Source organism: Heterodontus francisci, chromosome 7, assembly GCF_036365525.1.
Source record: "Heterodontus francisci isolate sHetFra1 chromosome 7, sHetFra1.hap1, whole genome shotgun sequence".
In the NCBI taxonomy this organism is placed as follows: domain Eukaryota; kingdom Metazoa; phylum Chordata; class Chondrichthyes; order Heterodontiformes; family Heterodontidae; genus Heterodontus; species Heterodontus francisci.
Window position 1 is genome coordinate 53,068,891 of NC_090377.1, and position 24,264 is coordinate 53,093,154.

The following is a 24,264-nucleotide window of genomic DNA, read 5'->3' on the forward strand; positions in this document are numbered from 1 at the left end:
AAAGGGGCTTGCAAGGTCTCACAGCAGCCAAACAATCTGTCCTTTAACACACCACAAGGATTGTTGAGAGGTTACCCCAGGAGACTGACAGTGACTCTGTGGAACATGAACCTGCTGTCTTCCCTCAGGATGACAGCATTTGTCCTCTGTTTACTCCACTCTGCTAATGCCCTTGCTATTGCCTGTCAACCAGCCAGCCCAGATTCCTTCGCCCATGGCATGTTTACAGTTAGCTATTGTTCCCTGTTCTTTATGCCCATTTCAAATGGTGCATATCACCTAATAAATTATTATGGATTAAGTTCATATATGAAAAACATTAAAAACTGGTACAGAATTAGTTTTGATCAAGAAAATAAAAGTGCAATTTCATTTAGAGTTTGAAATGAGAATTTCCCAGTTAATTGGATTAAAGAGTGAATTTATACAAACTCACATTTGTATACCTTCCATAATTATGGCTTTAGCAAAATAGACAGCCTTAATTTCTTGTGAAGATGCAATTACTCATACGATAAAATGGCCACAAATAAAATCATTCAATGGAATAAAAAACACAATCCTTATAACATGATGAAAAGGTATGTTCTTTCCTGTGCAGAGAGAAAGATATTGTTTTGCAACAATTATCTCCATAAGTCAGCTTCTATGGTTTGATTTACGTTTTCAGAACCAGAGTGTTACTCCAACTTACGAGAATAATATTTTTACACTAGCTAGTGATATTTTCAGTGAACCTGAAATGTAAATTGCAGAATGTTAAAGTACATATGAAAATAATTTTACATGCATGAAGCATGCCCTTTAAAGATAGATTAAATTAACAGCAAAATTTGATCGATTACTCCTTCATGTATACATTTTGTGTTCACTAGTTTTTCTGTTTTTGAATCATAAGAGTTAGTTCATTTTTCTTAATTTAAGTATGGAAAGATGTAATTCACTGCTTTAAAACTGAGGCTTATTCTAAGTGTAATTTTGTAGGTTATTTCATATTTAGAAATTTAAACTTTTCAAAATCTAAGCTTTACTTTAACAAATGCACATATATTGAAACTCTCCAAATTACCAATGGCAGAAAAGTTTCTACACTGCAGTGATTTGAATATCTTCTGGTCCCCTGGTATTATAGTAATAACAGCTTTCTTTGAATGGTGATTCACATAGGTGCTCTTTCAATACAATTTTACATGAACATATGAATTAGGAGCAGGAGTTGGCCACTCAGCCCCTTGAGCCTGCTCCGCCATTCAACAAGATCATAGCTGATCTGATGTAACCTAAACTCCACATTCCCACCTACTCCCAATAACCTGTCACCCTTTGCTTATCAAGAATGTATCGAACTCTGCCTTAAAAATATTCAAAGTCTCTGCTCCCACTGCCTTTTGAGGAAGATAGTTCCAAAGACTCACGACCCTCAGAGAAAAGATTTCTTCTCATTCGATGTCTTAAATGGGCGACCCCTTATTTTTAAACAGTGATCCCTAGTTCTAGATTCTCCCACAAGAGGAAACATTCTTTCCACATCCACCCTGTCAAGACCCCTCAGGATTTTATATGTTTCAATCAAGTTGTCTCCTACTCTTCTAAACTCCAGCGGATACAAGCCTAGCCTGTCCAACCTTTCCTCATAAGACAACCTGCTCATTCCAGGTATTCGTCTAGTAAACCTTCTCTGAACTGCTTCCAATGCATTTACATCTTTGCTTAAATAAGGAGACCAATACTGTACACAGTACTCCAGATGTGTTTTCGCCAATGCCCTGTATATCTGAAGCACAACCTCCCTACTTTTGTATTTAATTCCCCTCGCAATAAATGATAACATTCTATTAGCTTTCCGAATTACATGCCGTACCTGCATAGTAACCTTTTGCGATTCATGCACTAGGACACCCAGATCCCTCTGTATCTAGGAGCTCTGCAATCTTTCACCATTTAGATAATATGATTCTTTTTTATTCTTCCTGCCAATATGGACAATTACACATTTTTCCACATTATACTCCATGTCAGATCTTTGCCCACTCACTTGACCTATCTATATCCTTATGTCCTCTTCACAACTTACTTTCCTACCTATCTTTGTGTCATCAGCAAATTTAGCAACCAGACCTTTGGTCCTTTCATCCAAGTCATTTACATAAATTGTAAAAAGTTGATGCCCTAGCACTGAACCCTGCGGCACATCATTTGTTACATCTTGCCAACCAGAAAATGACCCATGTATGCATTTTCTCTGTTTCCTGTTAACTAGCCAATCTTCTATCCATGGCAAAATGTTATCCCCTCTTTTCCGCAATAACCTTTGATGTGGCACCTCATCAAATGTCTTCTGGAAATCTAAGTACAAAACATCCACTGGTTTCCCTTTATCCACAGCACATAGAACAAAGAACATTACAGCGCAGTACAGGCCCTTCAGCCCTCAATGTTGCGCCGACCTATGAAACCATCTGACCTACACTATTCCATTTTCATCCATATGTCTATCCAATGACCACTTAAATGCCCTTAAAGTTGGCGAGTCTACTACTGTTGCAGGCAGGGCGTTCCACGCCCCTACTACTCTCTGTGTAAAGAAGCTACCTCTGACATCTGTCCTATATCTATCACCCCTCAACTTAAAGCTATGTCCCCTCGTGTTTGCCATCACCATCCGAGGAAAAAGGCTCTCACTATCCACCCTGTCCAACCCTCTGATTATCTTATATGTCTCTATTAAGTCACCTCTTCTCCTCCTTCTCTCCAACGAAAACAACCTCAAGTCCCTCAGCCTTTCCTCGTAAGACCTTCCCTCCAAACCAGGCAACATCCTAGTAAATCTCCTCTGTACCTTTTCCAAAGCTTCCACATCCTTCCTGTAATGCGGTGACCAGAACTGCATGCAATACTCCAGGTGCGGCCGCACCAGAGTTCTGTACAGCTGCAGCATGACCTCGTGGCTCCTAAACTCGATCCCCCTACTAATAAAAGCTAACACACCATATGCCTTCTTAACAGCTCTATTAACCTGGGTGGCAACTTTCAGGGATTTATGTACCTGGACACCAAGATCTCTCTGCTCATCTACACTACCAAGAATCTTCCCATTAGCCCAGTATTCTGCAATCCTGTTACTCCTTCCGAAGTGAATCACCTCACACTTTTCCGCATTAAACTCCATTTGCCATCTCTCAGCCCAGCTCTGCAGCCTATCTATGTCCCTCTGTAACCTACAACATCCTTCGGCACTATCCACAACTCCACCGACCTTCGTGTCATCCGCAAATTTACTAACCCACCCTTCTACACCCTCATCCAGGTCATTTATAAAAATGACAAACAGCAGTGGCCCCAAAACAGATCCTTGCAGTACACCACTAGAAACTATACTCCAGGATGAACATTTACCATCAACCACCACACTCTGTCTTCTTTCAGCTAGCCAATTTCTGATCCAAAGCACTAATTCACCTTCAATCCCATATTTCTGTATTTTCTGCAATAGCCTACTGTGGGGAACTTTATCAAACGCCTTACTGAAATCCATATAGACCACATCCACGGCTTTACCCTCATCCACCTGTTTGGTCACCTTCTCGAAAAACTCAATAAGGTTTGTGAGGCACGACGTACCCTTCACAAAACCGTGCTGACTATCTCTAATGTACTTATTCTTTTCAAGATGATTATAAATCCTATCTCTTATAACCTTTTCCAACATTTTACCCACAACCGAAGTAAGGCTCACAGGTCTATAATTACCAGGGCTGTCTCTACTCCCCTTCTTGAACAAGGGGACAACATTTGCTATCCTCCAGTCTTCCGGCACTATTCCTGTTGACAATGACGACATAAAAATCAAGGACAAAGGCTCTGCAATCTCCTCCCTGGCTTCCCAGAGAATCCTAGGATAAATCCCATCTGGCCCAGGGGACTTATCTATTTTCACACTTTCCAAAATTGCTAACACCTCCTCCTTGTGAACCTCAATCCCATCTAGCCTCGTAGTCTGAATCTCAGTATTCTCCTCGACAACATTTTCTTTCTCCACTGTAAATACTGACGAAAAATATTCATTTAACACTTCCCCTATCTCCTCCGATTCCACACACAACTTCCCACTACTATCCTTGATTGGCCCTCACCTATCTCTAATCATTCTTTTATTCATGATATACCTATAGAAAGCCTTAGGGTTTTCTTTGATCCTATCCGCCAATGACTTCTCGTGTCCTCTCCTTGCTCTTCTTATCTCTCCCTTTAGATCCTTCCTGGCTAGCTTGTAACTCTCAAGCGCCCTAACTGAGCCTTCACGTCTCATCCTAACATTAGCCTTCTTCTTCCTCTTGACAAGCTCTTCAACTTCTTTAGTAATCCACAGCTCCCTCGCTCGACAACTTCCTCCCTGCCTGACAGGTACATACTTATCAAGGACACGCAGTAGCTGCTCCTTGAATAAGCTCCACATTTCGATTGTGCCCATCCCCTGCAGTTTCCTTCCCCATCCTACGCATCCTAAATCTTGCCTAATCGCATCATAATTTCCTTTCCCCCAGCTATAATTCTTGCCCTGCTGTATATGCCTGTCCCTGCCCATCGCTAAGGTAAACCTAACCGAATTGTGATCACTATCACCAAAGTGCTCACCAACTTCTAAATCTAACACCTGGCTGGGTTCATTACCCAGTACCAAATCCAACATGGCATCGCCCCTGGTTGGCCTGTCTACATACTGTGTCAGAAAACCCTCCTGCACACACTGGACAAAAACAGACCCATCCAAAGTACTCGAACTATAGTATTTCCAGTCAATATTTGGAAAGTTAAAGTCCCCCATAACCACTACCCTGTTACTCTCGCTCCTGTCAAGAATCATCTTTGCTATCCTTTCCTCTACATCTCTGGAACTATTTGGAGGTCTATAGAAAACTCCCAACAGGGTGACCTCTCCTCTCCTGTTTCTAACCTCGGCCCAGACTACCTCAGTAGACGAGTCCTCAAACGTCCTTTCTGTCGCTGTAATACTTTCCTTGATTAACAATGCCACACCCCCCCCTCTTTTACCATCTTCTCTGTTCTTAGTGAAACATCTAAATCCCGGAACCCGCAACATCCATTCCTGTCCCTGCTCTACCCATGTCTCTGAAATAGCCACAACATCGAGATCCCTGGTACCAACCCATGCTGCAAGCTCACCCACCTTATTCCAGATGCTCCTGGCGTTGAAGTAGACACATTTTAAACCAAGCTCTTGCTTGCCAGTGCCCTCTTGCGTCCTTATAACCTTATCCCTGACCTCACTACTCTCAACATCCTGCACACTGGAACTACAATTTAGGTTCCCATCCCCCTGCTGAATTAGTTTAAACCCCCCCGAAGAGCACTAGCAAATCTCCCCCCCAGGATATTGGTACCCCTCTGGTTCAGGTGAAGACCATCCTGTTTGTAGAGGTCCCACCTACCCCAGAAAGAGCCCCAATTATTCAGGAAACCAAAACCCTCCCTCCTACACCATCCCTGCAGCCACGTGTTCAACTCCTCTCTCTCCCTATTCCTCACTTCGCTAGCACGTGGCACGGGCAACAACCCAGAGATAACAACTCTGTTTGTTCTCGCTCTAAGCTTCCACCCTAGCTCCCTGAATTTCTGCCTTAAATCCCCATCTGTCAAAGAACTCCAATAAATTGGTTAAACATGATTACTCTGGGTGGGGAACTTCAATGTCTGTCACCAAGAGTGGTTCAGTTGCACCACTATTGACCGAGCTGGCCGAGTCCTAAAGGACATCGCTGCTAGACTGGGTATGCAGCAGGTGGTGAGGGAACCAACAAGAGGGAAAAACATACTTGACCTCATCCTCACCAATCTGCCTGCCTCAGATGCATCTGTCCATGACAGTATTGGTAGGAGCAACCACCACAGTCCTTGTGGAGACGAAGTTCCGCCTTCATCATGATGTGTGGCACAACCACCGTGCTAAAAGGGATAGATTTTGAACAGACCTAGCAATGCAAAACTGGGCATCCATGAGGCACTGTGGGCCATCAGCAGCAGCAGAATTGCACTCAATCACAATCTGTAACCTCATGGCCCGGCATATCCCCCACTCTATCATTACCATCAAGCCAGGAGATCAACCCTGGTTCAATGAAGAGTGCAGGAGGGCATGCCAGGGGCAGCACCAGGCACTGAAACAGGCCCTTCGGCCCACCGAGTCTGTGCCGACCATCAACCACCCATTTATACTAATCCTACACGACTTCCATATTCCTACCACATCCCCACCTGTCCCTATATTTCCCTACCACCTACCTATACTAGTGGCAATTTATAATGGCCAATTAACCTATCAATCAGCAAGTCTTTGGCATGTGGGAGGAAACCGGAGCACCCGGAGGAAACGCACGTAGACACAGGGAGAACTTGTAAACTCCACACAGGCAGTACCCAGAATTGAATCCGGGTCGCTGGAGCTGTGAGGTTGCGGTGCTAACCACTGCGCCACTGTGCCGCCCCTGCTTCTTCTTAATTAATTTATAGTTCCCCTCCTTATCGAACTCCTTCACTTACCAAACTCCCTTCTTCATACTGTGCCCTCCAGCAGCACTCAATGCAGACAAGCAGCACTGAGAGTCCCCTGAATTTATGTTCTGAAAACAATGTGTCAGCTTTGCTGGAGCTCTGCTAGAGCTCAGAAACCAGTTTAAGCTAGTTAAGCTAATTAACCAGCTACAGCTACTCAGAGCTTGTATACCCCTGTTTAAAACTGCAAGAAACTTAACTTGCCTCTTAACTTAAACAGTAATTTCAGTTAATTGCTAAATGTAATCAAAACTAGACTTTCAAGAGATTAACCCTTAAAATTCATTCATTTACCCAACTCCCTTCTTCACACTCTGTGCCCTCCGGCAGCACTCAGTGCATTTATTTCATTATTTTGTGGTAACCTCCATTTTTTAAAAACACTTTACAATTGTTCTAATATCATACATGATTTAGGAAATACTTGGCTCTATAGCAATGTATGGTAGCACAATCTGGTCGTTTTCTGTCTTCGTAACAAACAAAAGTCTATTCTTCTGTTCAGCTGAGGTTTATATAGTGCAACACGTGTTCTTCAATGTAAAATGTCCATACTTGAAAGAAAAGAGAGAGAGGGACATTAAAACATGAAACGCTGCATGAGTATTTCACATTTAAGAACTGTAACTTACACAGCTAAAAAAAATCTAGACTATTATAAACTCGAGAACAATTTCCATCTTATGGGTTTTAATGGATTTCCATTAATATTAAAACTGATATATTTCAACTACTTTTAACAAGTGCATAATCTGACTGGCCTTTCAAATTCTAGAAACCTACGATTCGTGTGTGAGATTCGACAGGTAACAACATTGGTGCAGTCGGGATATTCATCCTGAGTTCATTGTGAGGCCAATGTGGGGAGACCTAGAATGGTTGTCAAATGCAACCACTCAAATTGGTCCAAGTTTGATCATTGAGTTTTTTTTTCTTTGAGGATGTAGTTACGCTACAACTGTAGTGGTCTTGCTTTGCACTAACAATGCAGTTCTTCTATAATGCACTCTGAATTCAGAACCAAGGCCCAACCTGACACTAGACTGAAGCAGATTGAGACCCTGAAATAAAGCGAAAGACCAGAACTTCAGCATTGTTTGGATGATTGACTAGAGCTAAAAATACAATGCAACAGTCCCTTCATTCTGTATGGAAGTAGGACATGAACACAAATGCAACATTTTGGGAGCAAGAGTACTCCTCCAGGTCCAACAAAATTACAATGGCCCACCTGTAACAGAGATGCAGATCTGGCGTGGGATGTTGTGTCCCAAATTTTGCCCATTTTTGAGTGTAAAGTGGACTAATTTCTCTCCCAATGAATGCATTTTCTCTTTAGAACAAATGTAATAGAAAATATATTGTTCATATTTACCATTAAACATCCTGTAACTGCTGCTGGTGGTTGTTGATGTTCTCTTATCTTCACACTCTTCAATTGGAGGGAAGAGTGTGAAGTAGAGGAAAGAGTTGCAGGCTGATTCATCGTCTAACAGATTAAGACATGCATGCTTTATACCAGACAGGTTTGGTTGACTTACAGAGGGACAAAGGGGAGGTTTTAAGGGCTCCCATAATTTATACATGGAGGTATGGGTGAAGGGGAGGGCGTCATCCACATTCATTGAACACCAGTATCCCACTAGATGCCAAAATAGAATTCAGAGCACGAGCGCTGGTGTCTACTATTTGGGTTTATTTAGAGTGGAGTATGAACCCTGCACTTTCTGACTTGAAGATGGAAACACGATCAGTAAATCAAGCTACGCTTCAGAGTATGCAGGTGGTGAAAAGACTATATTTTATATGGTTTGAAGAAACAGTTTTCAAAGATGTCTGCAATGCATTCATCATTATAAGAGACAAAAAAGCAAAACCAATGGAAGCTCTAGATTACAAATAAAACATACTGATAACCAGCGTTGCCTAGAGCCTAAAAAAACTTAGGCGAGGCAGTGAAGTAGTGGTAATTGCACTGGATTAGTATCCAGAGCCCAGGCTAATACTCTGGGGACACGGGTTCGAACCCCACCATGGCAGATGGTGAAATTTGAATTTAATTAATAAATCTGGAATTAAGCGCGAGTCTAATGGTGACCATGAAACCATTGTCGATTGTTGGTTCACTAATGTCCTTTAGGGAAGGCAATCTGCTGTCCTCACCTGATCTGGCCTACATGTGCCTCGAGACCCACAGCAATGTGGTTGACTCTGAATTGCCCTCTGAAATGGCCTAGCAACCCACTCAGCTCAAGGGCAATGAGGGATGGGCAATAAATGCTGGCCTGGCCAGTGATGCCCACATCCCACAAATGAATAAAAAAAACTTAGGGGAGTAAAAGCCAACAAATCCCCAAGACCTGATGGCCTACATTCAAGGGTTCTAAAAGAGGTAGCTGGAGAGATAGTGAATGCACTGGTCATGATTTTCCAAAATTGCCTAGATTCTATAATGGTCCCAGCAGATTGGAAGTTAGAAAATGCAACACTGCTATTCAAGAAAGGAGAGGGAGAAAAGAGGGAACTACAGGCCAGTTAAGTCTGTAATCGTCAGGGAAATGCTGGAACCTATTATTAAGGAAATCTTAACAATGCACTTAGAAAATCATTGTCTGATCAGACAAAGTCAACATGGTTTTATGAAAGGAAAATTGTTTTTGACAAATTTATTAGAGATTTTTGAGGAGGTAGCTAGTAAGATAAATAAAGGGGAGCCAGTAGATGTAGTATACTTGGATTTCCAAACGGTATTTGATATAAGATGCCACACAAAATGTTAATACGCAAGGAAAGGGCTCATGGAGTTGGGGACAATATATTAACATGGATAGAGGATTGGTTAATGGACCAGAAGCAAAGAGTAGGGATATACGGGGCATTTTCAAAGTTGCAGGCTTTAACTAGTAGAGTACCACAAAGACCAGTGCTGGGGCCTAAGCTACTCACAATCTATATTCTAGGTCTCTTCATCTAACTCATTAATAATGTAGCTGGGTTTGCTGACAGTATAAAGCTAGGTGGAAATGTAAGCTCTGAGGAGGACAAAAGAGACTGCAAAGAGATATAGACAGGTTAAGTGTGTGGAGTATAAAAAGCAGAATATTTCTTTAAAACATGTGAAACTTCTAAACGTTGACGTTCAGAAGAACATGGGTGTATTCTTACAATGAACAAAAAGTTAGCATGCAGGTACAGCAAGCAATTAGAAATGCAAATAGCATGTTGGCCTTTATTGCAAGGGGATTGGAGTACAAGAATAAAGAAGGTTTGTTGCCATTGTATAGGGATTTGGTGAGACCATACCTGGAATACTGTGCACAGTTTTCGTCTCCATATCTAAGGAAGGATATATTTGTCTTGGAGGTAGTACAGTGAAGGTTCAGTAGATTGGCTCCTGGGGTGAGAGGATTGTCCTATGATGAGAGGCTAAGTAAGAAGAATGGAGTTTAGAAGAGTGAGAGGTGACCTCATTGAAACTTATAAGATTCTTCATGGACTTGACAGGGTAGACACAGAGGTTGTTTCCCCTGGCTGGGGAATCTAGAACACGGGGGCACAGTCTCAGGATAAAGGGTCAATCATTTAGGACTGAGATGAGGAGAAACTTCCTCACTCAAAGGATTGTGAATCATTGGAATTCTTTCTCCCAAAGGGTTAGCAATGCTCCATCATTGAATATATTTAAGGCTGAGATAGACAGATTTTTGGTCTCTCAGGGGATCAAAGGATATGGGGAACAGGCAGGAAAGTGGAGTTGCGGCAGAAGATCAGCCATGATCGTGTTGAATGGCAGAACAGACTAGAGGGGCTGTATGGTCTACTCTTGCTCCTATTTCTTAATGTTATGTTCATAAAAGGACAAAAGATGTTTCTGTCCAGGGTTAACTATCCAGTCACATTTATAATTTCTCCAAAGCTATTCTTCAGGAGAAAAACAAATTAATCTTGGAGTCTCCTTGCTTTTTTCACTGCGATTGGTGCTGAAAAAGTGATCAATGTGTTGAGGTTAGATGTGATATATTCTCACACTTTTTGCCAAAGAAATTCATGTCACTACTTGTTTAATTTACAGGAGGGGGAAGAAAGGAGACAAAGGTACGACGAGAATCCCGGTGGCATCAGTATTCTGAGCAGCTTTATCGCTGAAGAGAACAGATGCATGGCTAAAGCATTTTTTTTTACTTTGTAGCCTATGCAGTGCTGGCAAAAATGTAATTTCAAGGCAACATTTAATATATAAACTGGTTTGCCTAGCTATAGCTTCTATGTTTGTTACAGCCTATAAAATAGTAAACTCAACTGACTGTTCTTAAAGTAGTTCTAAAAATTCCGTAAATTTAAAACACTGATTTTGTTTTGCAAATTTTCCACAATAAATCTTATGAACTCCTGATAGTACTTATAGAAATACAAGAATAGTGTGGCGTGATCACTCTGGGTTGTGTGTCATGCATTATGTAACTGTGTTTAGCTGACATTATGAATCACAAATAATGAAATTGTCAACCTCCCTTTCAATAAAAATGCTGTGCTGTAGAATACATCTCTGTATGCTCAAGAACAACAAATGCAAAGGTCTTTTCACAAAAGCAGTAAATAAAACTAACAAATTTGAAATTCTTGTCAACTTGAGGATTTCTGAAGATTTAAAATTTGACTATGAAAAGAAGAACAATTTCAAGATAAATTGTTTATTCATTCTGTGACCAACCAAAATACATCACAGAGACTGTTTTAACTGATTCAAATAATTAAAGAAGCAAGTGCCCTTTCAGCTCTTTAACTATCAATAAAAGCCACTTGGCAAAACAACCAAGAAATTCCAAAGTTGGCTATATTTTGCTCCCAAAAAAGAACAATTTGAGTAGAGTTTTCTCCAGATAATGGTGGTAGGAGTAACTGTATCTCTAGCTGATAACTAATATTATTTATCAGAAAGGAAACATTACACATTTAATGGAAAACAGTGAAGTGGAGTCTTCCACCATTCCCCGAACTAGACATCAAGTGGATTGGACGGAATGCATGGCCAGCTTCCCAACAGCTCTGGTGTGAGGTTTATTCCGTTTTGAGGACCGAACTTCATTAGCATTGGGCTGCTGCTGAAAATCAAATGTCAGCTGGCTCAGGGCTGCTGCAATACTGGATGGTCCAGCTGACTGCTTTGATGCAAGAAGGGAAGGAAGCCCCAATCTCTGCAAGTGGGGATGGGGAGAAAAAGTGCCAGGGCTCTAGCAGTCCAGGCTGGTTTTGTGAGATCGTGATGAGCAAAGATGAAAAAATGAACAGGAACTTACCTTTGGGATCCTCTTTGGCCATACTGTTGGCTAATACAGGTCAGAGCGTGCATGACACCTGCTTAGTCCAGTTCAGACCAAGAATGGCAATCGGGATCTCTAGTAGGTTATAGGATCCCAATTAGCATTTTCGATGACCCTACCACCCAAATTGGGGACCCATCCAGCTGCCCAGTCATTAGATTATCACAGCCACAACAACATCGGGGCAGTAGAACACTGCCCACCATTTCTGGGCTGCTCGTTGCTGCTTGGTGGGAGGTCTGAAAAGTCAGCCCTGTGATTCTTTTCGGTTGGTCTGCAGTGGTGTATATTTCAAATACACACTGTCCCAGACAGATATGGTTTTGACATAGTTTTACTAAACTGGTTGGGAAGCAAGAATGCCAGCCTTCAGCCCTCCCCTCATCTCCCACCCTCGTGGGACTAACAAGAGATTGAATGTGAACATTCTCCGCAGACCGTCAGTCACATACTCATCAATAGACTACCAGAATATACAGATGTATCCTTCCTTCCCTGTTAAAACATCAGATGCAGTCCTTCTAGAAGAATACACACATCCCCATGAAATCCTGAGTGATCAGATGTATGCTCCTTGACTACACCATCTGAGAACAAATATAATTATGATACCCACAGTCGATCTAAAAGGGATCTTTAAAAAATAAATCAGGTAAGCTACCAACTTCTGAAACTATGGGCTGATTTTCTTAATTGCAATACCTGGAGAATGCTTAGTTCCCAGCAGTAAAAAGGAAAAAACGAAAAAGGGGCAGAACTCTGCAACAGTAAGTCTGCTAGTCCCACAGTCCTGCCCTTTCCCCATAATCCAGCAATATTTTTTCTCTCCAGGTGATTATCCAATCACTTTTAAAAGCCACAACTGAATCTGCCTCCACCACACTCTCAGGTAGTGCATTCCAGAACCTAAGCACTGACTGTGTAAAAAAGCTTTTCCTCATGTCACCGTTGCTCCTTTTGCCAATCACATTAAATTGGTGTTGTCTGGTTCTCGACCCTTCCGTCAACGGGAATAGTTTCTCCCTATCTACTCTGTCCAGACCCTTCATGATTTTGAACAGCTATCAAATCTCCTCTCAGCTTTCTCTTCTCTAAAGAGGACAGCATCAGCTTCTCCAATCTATCCAAGTAACTTAGGTCCCTCATCCCTGGAACCATTCTTGTAAATCTTTACTGCACCCTTTCGAAAGCCTTCACATCCTTCCTAAAGTGTGGTACCCAGAACTGGACACAATACTCCAGTCGAGGCTGAAACAATATTTTATGAAGGTTCATCGTAACTTCCTTGCTTTTGTATTCTATGACTATTTATATAGCCCAGGATCCCATAAGCATTTTAAACGACTTTCTCAACCTGCCCTGCCACTTTCAAGGATTGTGCACATATACCTCCAGGTCTCTCTGTTCTGACACCCCCTTTCAAATGGCACGCTATAGATTATTTTGCATCTGCCTGTTCTTCCTACCAAAATGCATCACTTCATAGTTCACTGAATTAAATTGCCATCTGCTACGTGCTCGCCCATTCCACCAGCCTATGTCCTCTTGCACTGTATACCTTCCTCCGATCTGAAAAGCAACCATTTACCACTGTGGTTCCTGTCACTCAGCCAACTTTGTATCCAGGCTGCCACTATCCCTTTTATTTCATGGGCTTCAACTTTGCTGACAAGTCGATTATGTGGCACTTTATTAAATGCCTTTTGGAAGTTCATGTACACCACATCAATCACATTACCCACATCAACCATGTAAGTGATTTTCCTTCAACAAATCTGTGCTGGATTTCCTTAATTAATCCAGACTTATCCAAGTGTATTAATTTTGTCCCTGATTACCATTTCAAAAGGTTTTCCCGCCACTGAGTCTAAACTTACTGGCCTGTAGTTGCTGGGTTTATCCTTACACCCTTGTTCAAAAAAGGGTGTAACATTTGCAATTCTCCCCCCCATCCCCCCCCCCATCAATCTAAGGAGGATTGGAAGATTATAGCCAGTACCTCTGCAATTTCCACCCTTACTTACCTCAGTATCCTCAGATGCATCCCATACAGTCCTGGTGACTTAACAACTTTAAGAACAGCCAGCCTTTCTAATAGTGCCTCTTTATCAATTGTTAGCTCATCCAGTATCTCGACTACTTCCTCATTTACTATGATTTTGACTGCATGTGTCTTTACCAAGGAAGAAGATACCAAGAACTCATTTTGTACCTCATTCATGCCCTCTACCTCTATGTATATGTCCCCTTTTAGGCCCCTAATCTGCCCACCTTCTCGCATGGAGAAGCATTTTGGATTCCCTTTTATGTTAGCTTCCAGTCTCTATTCATAGTCTCTCTTTGCCTCTCTGATTTTCTTTTTCACTTACCCTCTGAACTTTCTATATTCAGTCTGTTTCTCATTTGTATCATCAACCTGACATCTCTCATACACCTTTTTCTGCTTTATATTACTCTCCATCTCTTTCGTCATTCGGGGAGCTCTGACTTTAGTTGGCCTACCCTTCCTCCTTGTGGAACATATCTTGACTGTCCATCTCCTCTTTAAAAGCAGCTCATTGTTCAGTTACAGTTTTGCCTGTCAATCTATGATTCCAATTTACCTGCGGTGGATCCGCTCTCATCCCTCTGAAATTAGCCCTCCCCAAATTAAGTAGTTCTACTCTACATTGCTCCTTGCCCTTTTCCATAAATAACCTAAAGCTTATGATACTATCCCCTAAATGTTCCCCTAACATTTGATTCACTTGACCTACCTCAGTCATCAGAACCAGATTAGGAAATGCCTCCTTCCTCATTGGGCCAGAAACATACTGATCAGTAAAATTCTCCTGAATGGACTTCAGAAACTCTTCCCTCCCTTTACACTATTACTACCCCAGTCTATATTAGAATAATCAAAATCCATTATCACTACTCTATAGTTTATGCGGCTCTCTACTTTCTTTGCAAATTTTCTCCTCTACTATTTGGTGGCCTATGGAATATATCCAGTAGTGTAATGGTACCTCGACTGTTTTTCAACTTCTCAACCAAACAGATTCTGTCCTTGACCTGTCTGGAACATCCTCTCTCTCCAGCACTGCAATATCCTGCTTAACTAATACTGTCACCGCACCTGATTTCTTTCCTTTCCCATCTTTCCTGAACGCCCTGTATCCAGGAATATTTAGTGTCCAGTCCTGCCCTTTTTTAAGTCAGATCTCTGTACTGCCACAACATCATATTCCCATGTAGCTAGCTATCTGTGCCTGCAACTCACCAACCTTATTTTCAAAGCTTCGTGTGTTTACATACATGCACTGTAAATCTAATTTAGACCTCTTAGTCTAGTCCCACCTAACACCCTACTATTTCTTACTCTAGTGCTATCTGTCTCTCCCAATCCTTCTTGCACCTTGTTTCTCCCTTCCAATGCTACATCATGGTGCCCATCCCCCTGCCAAGTTAGTTTAACCCTTCCCCAACAGCACTAGCAAACTGCCCCATGAGGACATTGATTCCGGTTCTGTTTAGTCGCAACCCGTCCAGCCTAAACAGGTCCCACTGCCCCAAAACTGGTCCCAACGTCCCAGCAATTTAAAGCCCTCCCCCTCATGCACCATTTCTCAAGTCATGCATTCATCTGCTCAACCCTCCTATTTCTACACTCACCACAGCGTGGAAATGGCAGTTGTCGTACACAGTCATGTTTTATGTACTCTTTACATTGCACTTCCTTGCTACTTTGAGCCATAATGAAAAATACAGTTGCTAATAGAGCATGGCTACCCGACCTGAACCCAACGGGACCCGACGACATGCGTTGGGTTCGGGTCAGACACACTCTGTCATCACCTCCGGTAAGTAGCTCCAATGTTAATGTACTTTTGGACTAGAAAGGTTGTTTAGTTACAGTTTTTTTAAGCTTGTGCAGATAAGTAACAAAGTGAAAAACTGAAGATAGGTTAACTGATGGTCGGGTCGGGTCAGGCGCGGGAAAAAAAATGAAAGGACTCGGGCCAGGTCGGATGTGGTTCTGTTGGGCTCGGGTCGCGTTGCGTTTCATTTGCAGACCCGAGCCGGCCTTCAGTTGCTAAATAAATATAGCAAAGTATGTTAAAAATAGTATCACTTTTCACTTTGAAACAAATGTCAAGTCATTATTCATCGGTGTAAAGTAAAATGAGACTAATGGCTAAGGTATCAAATATTAATAGTGGCTATAATGGCAAAGTGTATTAATTATGCCTCTTGAGGTGCAAGAATTCATTACAGTAATTTCAGTTCTATCTCTACAGTCTCTTTAGCCCTAATGTGTTCTTTGATGTATAATACAGGAGAATGTAGTTACTAATATCAAATAATAATAAAAACAAGAAATGCTGGAAGGTTCTGATGAAAGGTCACTGACCTGAAACGTTAACTCTGCTTCTCTCTCCACAGATGCTGCCAGACCTGCTGAGTATTTCCAGCATTTCTTGTTTTTATTTCAGATTTCCAGCATCTGCAGTATTTTGCTTTTTATTAGAAAGTAGTTATTTTTCAATTCATTTCCAATCTATTTTTGGTTTATACTATTGATAGAAGTACCACAGATGAAATTACAGTTTACGTACAGATTGAAAAACTGTATTTTCAGTATAATGTTAATAACATTTAATAAACTGTTGCAGCAGTCTCATACAGGCTACTTCACTTAGCCTTCCTACCATTCAACATGCTGTTGCTTGGAAAATACAAATCTACAATTAACTCTGTTATAGACTGAAAGAAGAAACTTTACTTCAATTAAAATTATGAATCCTCTGAAAGCCCATTGATCATTTAATTCGGTTTTGCTTCAATTGTATTCTTTTGGGCCTCCTTATCTCGAGAGACAATGGATACGCGCCTGGAGGTGGTCAGTGGTCTGTGAAGCAGCGCCTGGAGTGGCTATAAAGGCCAATTCCAGAGTGACAGGCTCTTCCACAGGTGCTGCAGAGAAATTTGTTTGTCGGGGCTGTTGCACAGTTGGCTCTCCCCTTGCGCCTCTGTCTTTTTTCCTGCCAACTACTAAGTCTCTTCGACTCGCCACATTTTAGCCCTGTCTTTATGGCTGCCCGCCAGCTCTGGCGAACGCTGGCAACTGACTCCCACGACTGGTGATCAATGTCACAGGATTTCATGTCGCGTTTGCAGACGTCTTTATAGCGGAGACATCGATGGCCGGTGGGTCTGATACCAGTGGCGAGCTCGCTGTACAATGTGTCTTTGGGGATCCTGCCATCTTCCATGCGGCTCACATGGCCAAGCCATCTCAAGCGCCGCTGACTCAGTAGTGTGTATAAGCTGGGGATGTTGGCCACCTCGAGGATTCCTGTGTTGGAGATACGGTCCTGCCACCTGATGCCAAGTATTCTCTGGAGGCAGCGAAGATGGAATGAATTGAGACGTTGCTCTTGGCTGACATACGTTGTCCAGGCCTCGCTGCCACAGAGCAAGGTACTGAGGACACAGGCCTGATACACTCGGACTTTTGTGTTCCGTGTCAGTACGCCATTTTCCCACACTCTCTTGGCCAGTCTGGATTGTATAATGATTATATAATATATTATATAATGATTATATAATCATTATACAATTGTTATACAATCAAAGGTTCCATGCGGACAATCTATTTTAAGAATATAGTACTGTCTATTGCTTTCTTTTTCAGTTGTGATGAACTTGCAGTATAAATAGCTCTGCCACTATAGGAAGTTCAATATACACAAGTAAACATTAACAGTTCATTCATGTTTAGTACTATATGACCTGTCTGTGCTACAGTGTCAATGATCTGTGTACATGGACCTCTAAATCCCCACTGTTCCTAGCTTTTCATTATTTAACACTCACATCTAATCCTTTTTTTTGGCCCAAAATGGATGAGGTCACACTTAGCTGTGTTGAAATCCAAATGCCACAGTTTCGCTCAACAACTTAATATATCAATGTCTCTGCAATTTTCAGCTCATGTCCACACTACTTGTACTACCAATCTTTGCGTCATCAGCAAACTTGGATATATGGCTCTTGATTATGCTATCTAAGTCAGGGGTTCGCAGGAAAGATTCAAGGGGTCCACTGCTTTGCATCTTCTCCCAAAACCAGCAATCTAGCCCCCAAATCAGCTCAACACTTACCGACTACTGATCAGCAGCCTTCAGAGTCAGCTGCTAGACTGGGTCAGTGGCAGGTGGTGAAGGAACCAGCAAGAGGGAAAAACATACTTGACCTCATCCTCGTCAATCTGCCTGCTGCAGATGCATCTGTCCATGACAGTATTGGTAGGAGTGACAAGCGCACAGTCCTTGTGGAGACAAAATCTCGCCTTCACATGGATGATATCCTCAATCACGTTGTGTGGCACAACCACCGTGCTAAATAGGATTGATTTTGAACAGATCTAGCAATGCAAAACTGGGCATCCATGAGCGCTGTGGGCCATCAGCAGCAGAATTGTACTCAACCACAATCTGTAACCTCATGGCCCAGCGTATCCCCCACTCTACCATTACCACCAACCCGGGGGACCAACCCTGGTTCAAAGAAGAGTGCAGGAGGGCATGCCAGGAGCAGCACCAGGCATACCTCAAAATGAGGTATCAACCTGGTGAAGCTACAACACAGGACTACTTGCGTGCCAAACTGCGTAAGCAGCATGCGATAAGAGCTAAGCGATCCCATAACCAACGGATCAGATCTAACCTCTGCAATCCTGCCACATTCAGCCATGAATGGTGGTGGATAATTAAACAGCGAACTGGAAGAGGTAGCTCCACAAATATCCCCATCTTCAATGATGGGGGAGCCCAGCACATCAGGGCGAAAGATAAGGCTGAAGCATTTGCAACAATCTTCATCCAGAAATGCCGAGTTGATGATCCATCTCGGTCTCCTCTCAAAGTCTCCAGCATCACAGATGCCAGACTTCAGCCAATTCGACTCACACTGCATGATATCAAGAAACGAATGAAGGCACTGGATACTGCAAAGGTTATGGGCCTTGACAATATTCTGGCAATAGGACTGAAGACCTGTGCTCCAGAACATGCCGCGCCCCTAGCCAAGCTGTTCCAATACATCTACAACACTGGCATCTACCCGGCAATGTGAAAAATTGCCCAGGTATGTCCTGTACACAAAATGCAGGACAAGTCCAACCCAGCCAATTACCACCCCATCAGACTACTCTCAATCATCAGCAAAGTGATGGAAGGTGTCATCAAGCGCTATCAAGCGGCACTTGCTTAGCAATAACCTGCTCAGTGACACTCAGTTTGGGTTCCTCCAGGGCCACTCAGCTCCTGACCTCATTACAGCCTTGGTTCAAACATGGACAAAAGAGCTGAACTCAAGAGGTGAGGTTTTAGTTTTAGTTTAGTTTAGAGATACAGCACTGAAACAGGCCCTTCGGCCCACCGAGTCTGTGCCGACCATCAACCACCCATTTATACTAATCCTACACTAATTCCATATTCCTACCACATCCCCACCTGTCCCTATATTTCCCTACCACCTACCTATACTATGGGCAATTTATAAAGGCCAATTAACCTATCAACCTGCAAGTCTTTTGGCATGTGGGAGGAAACCGGAGCACCCGGAGGAAACCCACGCATACACAGGGAGAACTTGCAAACTCCACACAGGCAGTACCCAGAATTGAACCCGGGTCGCTGGAGCTGTGAGGCTGCGGTGCTAACCACTGCGCCACTGTGCAGGTGAGGTGAGAGTTACTGCCCTTGACATCAAGGCAGCATTTGACCGAGTATGGCATCAAGGAGTCCTAGCAGGAGGAAAACTCTCCGCTGGTTGGAGTCATACCTAGCACAAAGGAAGATGGTTGTGGTTGTTGGAGGTCAATCATTTCAGCTCCAGGACATCACTGCTGCAGTTCCTCAGGATAGTGTCCTAGGTCCAAACATCTTCAGCTACTTCATCAATGACCTTCCTTCAATCATAAGGTCAGAAGTGGGGATGTTCGCTGATGATTGTACTATGTTCAGTACCATTCACGACTCCTCAGATACTGAAGCAGTCCGTGTAGAAATGCAGCAAGACCTGGACAATATCCAGGCTTGGGCTGATAAGTGGCAAGTACCATTCGCGCCACACAAGTGCCAGGTAATGACATCTCCAATAAGACAGAATCTAATCAACTCCCCCTTGACATTCAATGGCATTACCATCATTGAATCCCCCACTATCAACATCCTCGGGGTCACCATTGACCAGAAACTGAATTGGAGTAGCCATATAAATACCGTGGCTACAAGAGCTGGTCAGAGGCTTGGAATCCTGAGGCGAGTAACTCTTGTCCACCATCTACAAAGCAGAAGTCAGGAGTGTGATGGAATACTCTCCACTTGCCTGGATGGGTGCAGCTCCAACAACACTCCAGAAGCTCAACACCATCCAGGACAAAGCAGCCAGTTGAGTGGCATCCCATCCACAAACATTCACTCCCTCCACCACCGACGCACAGTGGCAGCAGTGTGTACCATCCACAAGATGTACTGCAGCATGCACCAAGGCTCCTTAGACTGCACCTTCCAAACCCCCAACCTCTACCAACTAGAAGAACAAGGGCAGCAAATGCAAGGGACAACCACCATCTGCAAGTTCCCCTCCAAGTCACACACCAACCAGCCTTGGAACTATATCGCCGTTCCTTCACTGTTACTAGGTCAAATTCCTGGAACTCCCTTCCTAACAGCACAGGTGTCCCTACCTCACAAGGACTGTAGCAGTTCATGAAGGCAGCTCACCACCACCTTCTCAAGGGCAATTAGGGATGGGCAATAAACACTGGCCTAGCCAGTGACGCCCACATCCCATCAATGAATTTTTAAAAAGCTCCATGTGACATCCTGACCCTTCTCCTCACTCTCATCAGCCAGCAATACATTTACAAAGTTCAATATTAAAACTAAACTGTGAACAATATTTTAACACATTTTTCACTGTTTAGATCTAATAATTTTTTTTCTGACTGCATGATGTTTGATTTATTATCATTCTCTCTCAACACTCCTTCCCTATCCTTCCCTGCTGTGCTTCCGGATGGCGTGAGCTGACCTTTCTGTTTGAATTATCAGCATGCGTGGGGATACATGTTTCAACAGTGAGGGCTGAGGGTGCTGGAGGCTGTGAAAGTGAAACCAGTGGAAGTGTTGATCACATTTAGTACAACTTACTTATGCTAAGTTGAATTTTCAGCAATGGCATCAATGAAAGCAAAGCCAGGATGAACATTGACCATGAAGTGTGCTTGTATTTGTCGAAGATACCTTCATTTCTTGACAGAATTGTTGCTCAGCACCAGCAACGTTTCACATTAAGTAAAAGAAAAGTTTAGTCGTACATTTAATTTTTATGCAGAAAAAAAATACTTGTGTTGTGTTACAGGTGGTCCATGGAATTTTTAGTAACGCTAGACAGGGTCCATCAAAGCAAAAAGGTTGAGAAAACCTTATGCAAGTCATTAACCAATATAGTGGCCAGAATTTTACCGCCCCAACCGAGTGGGCTGGTGGCGGGTTGGGGGGGTGGTGGTGGTGGTGCGAAAATTGAGTAAAAGACGGGGTGGGCGTTTCCCGATCTCCTCCCGCCCCCGCTGCAATTTTACATGGGGCGGTGGAAACGGTCCACCCACCCCTGGCCAATCAAGGCCCTTAAGTGGTCAATTAACTGGCACTTAACGTCCTCCTCCCGCCACCGCGGGTATTTTACCCTCAGCGACTGGACGACAAAGGCTTCAAGAACTCCACCTGGTAAAACAGGTGGCCCTCTTGCGGGCTGGGGGCTGCCCTCTTGATGAGGCACCCTGTGCCCCATGGAGGGGTGCTCCCAAAGCCCCAACCGCCCCCAACGCACAACACTCCCACAGACCACCCCCCTGCCCCTAACCGACCCCCCCTTGCCTCTCCGAGGCCTGACCAATTGTCCCAGGCGAGGCCCCATAAACTTACCGTAGTTCTGGGATCATCCTTCCTCTTGCTGTGATGTCTGTGTGTAGTCTCAGGAGTGGCCACCGCTCCCGGTGATGCTGCTGGGACTAAGAGCTGCCGGCCCACTGATTGGGACTTCCTGCCTCAAGGAGCTAGAAGTCCCGCCCAAGACCAATTAAAGGCCTGGGGGAGTGAAAAATCCTGGCCTGGTTCTCCAGGTGGAAGCAGGCTCGCCATTGACTTTTTGGTCTGTGGACGGGTCCTCCCGCCCAACATAGAATCCCAGCCAGTGAGTATTTGAGGCACCAGCACAGAACCTGTTGTTGGGGAAGCTGGACTTCTTTTGTCCAATATCTCAAATAGGTGCAGAAGCCATATTATGATATGACATCCATACAAATGATATATAGCTCCCATATGCTGCACAACTGATAAATGTCTCAACCTTTTCATGGTATGTATTATACTTGCAAAAAGAAATAAACCACAAAACATAAAAGATTGCAAGTGCATAGTGACAAATCCAACAACTTAAATGCTATAATTAATCTTTAATCTTTAATACTTATTACAAAATGTTGTCACTATTACTGAGATCTAGAGATTATTGTGGATAAATCTATGGAACCTGTATTAACATGAAGTACCAAGGGAAATAAAATACTATGTAGCAGAGAAATAAAGTTCAAATTTAAGGAACTGTATTTTTGGTCAAATTATGTGCAATGATCACAGGAAGGATATTATGAGGTAGATTTTCAACTTGTTGCCCAGGTGTAAAACTGGCATTGTAGATTCACCACCTGTTATAGAAACTATCCGATTTTCATTCCCAATATATCTCAGTGTGATAAGTGGAAGTCAAGAAAGATTTATGTAGTTTATTGTAAAGCTAGTTGCTGCCAATCAAACCCATGTAAGCCTCAGTCTATTTCAAAGCTAAGATGGGCAAAAAGGAAGTGTGTGGTTTATTCCTCTTATTTGCAAGGACCTTGAAGGGATCTAAGGTTCCTGGAAGTCATTTTAATTTAACCCCTCCACCTTGGAAAGACCATCTCGAGACGATCTAATTGCTATTTGCTGTTTGGTGTACTATACCAAACTCTCTTCTTGCTCTAAATAAAGTACTCAACTGTTACTGATTTGTTTGAGACTTTCCCAGATCTTTCTGCAAGGATACTCCAGGTTGTCAGTTGCAATTTGCAACAGACATTTCAGGAGAAGCCTTACAGATAAAAGTAACTACTGCTACTATGTGGCTTTGTCTGTCTAATAGTGCCATCCTTACTTCATGATTCTCATTTCTTCAATGTCCAAACAGACCGAGGCATACATGGGTTACTTGGCGACGAATTTTACAAAAACTACCAAGGTCTTTCTTGACTTTCACTTATCACATGGAGACATTTTATTTTTATTTTATTTAGAGATACCGCACTGAAACAGGCCCTTTGGCCCACCGAGTCTGTGCCGACCAACAACCACCCATTTATACTAACCCTACAGTAATCCCATATTCCCTACCACCTACCTACACTAGGGGCAATTTACAATGGCCAATTTACCTATCACCTGCAAGTCTTTGGCTGTGGGAGGAAACCGGAGCACCCGGCGAAAACCCACACGGTCACAGGGAGAACTTGCAAACTCCGCACAGGCAGTACCCAGAATATTAGAAATGAAAATCAGATAGATTCTATTAACAGGTGATGAGTCTGCAATGCCAGTTTTACACCTGGGCAGCAAGTTGAAAATCTACCTCATAATATCCTTCCTGTGATCATTGCAATGAAGGAGACGTTAGATTCCAAAACATTCCAAATAATCAAAAAATTGGCTGTTCCCTCTGGGTAGCCAAGACTCTTTCTATTGCTGGTGCCTGACATCCTGGCCTCCTACCTCTGTGGCAATCCCAGAACTTTATTCTTTAAGTATGAGATTTTTTTTTTAAAAATCGTTCATGGGATGTGGGCATCGCTGGCTAGGCCAGCATTTATTGCCCATCACTAATTGTCTTCAAGAAGGTGGTGGTGAGCTGCCTTCTTGAACCGCTGCAGTCCATGTGAGGTAGATACACCCACAGTGCTGTTAGGAAGGGAGTCCCACGATTTTGACCTAGTGACAGTGAAGGAATGACAATATAGTTCCAAGTCAGGATGGTGTGAGACTTGGAGGGGAACTTGCAGGTGGTGGTGTTCCCATGCATTTGTTGCCCTTGTCCTTCTAGTTGGTAGAGGTCGCGGGTTTGGAAGCTGCTGTCTAAGGAGCCTTGGTGCTTTGCTGTAGTGCATCTTGTAGATGGTACACACTGCTGCCACTGTTTAAATAACCTGCCTTTGCCTTGACGTGCTAAATCAGCTCATTGGGTGCAGGCTTGCACAGTGGGAGATAGGTCCAATTTTCGTGATCTTTGCCCA

General features: G+C 43.1%; 1 protein-coding gene across 14 annotated transcripts in view; it reads right to left on the bottom strand.

Annotated features, from left to right (window-relative positions):
• The window catches only part of b3galt1b (UDP-Gal:betaGlcNAc beta 1,3-galactosyltransferase, polypeptide 1b), a 158,656-nt gene that overhangs the window by 41,378 nt on the left and 93,014 nt on the right, over positions 1-24,264 (bottom strand). For 10 of the 14 annotated variants that reach the window (XR_010975328.1, XM_068035191.1, XM_068035203.1 and 7 more), the window contains one exon: positions 6,979-7,124. The exons of 2 other annotated variants lie outside the window; for them this stretch is intronic. The gene's annotated coding sequence lies outside the window, so the exon portion shown is untranslated. Of the gene's footprint in view, positions 1-6,978; positions 7,125-9,873; positions 9,997-24,264 lie in introns of all 14 variants that reach the window. 2 more of the 14 variants (XM_068035192.1, XM_068035197.1) reach the window with 2 other exon arrangements.